The following is a 625-nucleotide window of genomic DNA, read 5'->3' as shown; positions in this document are numbered from 1 at the left end:
CAAATAACTTCACGCCGTAGTTTATATAGCGAATTTTATTTCACATTCGCACTTACAATCACCCAAATTACAGATTTACGATTACTGCTATCTGCAGTATCACAAATAGTAGGGTTCAACATGTCACAATATTAAAATAACACTTAATTTTCAACACAATTTTATAGCCATCAAATGACAGGGTTGTGAACCTGGAATATAATTAATGCTTACTTTATTGTTTATAATTCAGCTCGATTCTTCTGTTTTTCTTGGCAAACAGATCAATAACCTCATCTAGAAAGCTGGGTTTGGACTGCAGTTTGTTTAGAAAGGACTTTTCAATGTTCATCAAAGCCAGTGATGACAACCTATCCTGGTTCTGCGAATTTCTTAAGTAGTTTTTAAATCTCTTCAGAGCTGAAAATGAGCGTTCATCCGCAGCACTTGTCACTGATATTGTTAATACTAGCTCACGTAATTTGAAGATTTGCGGGAAAACGCATGATAACTGAAGAGCATACATATTGTGACATGTTGCGCAAAGGAGAACCCCCCCCGCCAGCAGTGACGCGGCGGGTGAGTTAGCGCTCCCCTCCCCCTCCTCCGCACGGTAACGTAGCGGTGACGTCAGCGAGGAATATCG

This window comes from Cryptotermes secundus, unplaced genomic scaffold, assembly GCF_002891405.2.
Source record: "Cryptotermes secundus unplaced genomic scaffold, Csec_1.0 scaffold989, whole genome shotgun sequence".
In the NCBI taxonomy this organism is placed as follows: Eukaryota; Metazoa; Arthropoda; class Insecta; order Blattodea; family Kalotermitidae; genus Cryptotermes; species Cryptotermes secundus.
The sequence above is the reverse complement of the archived record's forward strand: the minus strand, read 5'-3'. Positions refer to the sequence as shown.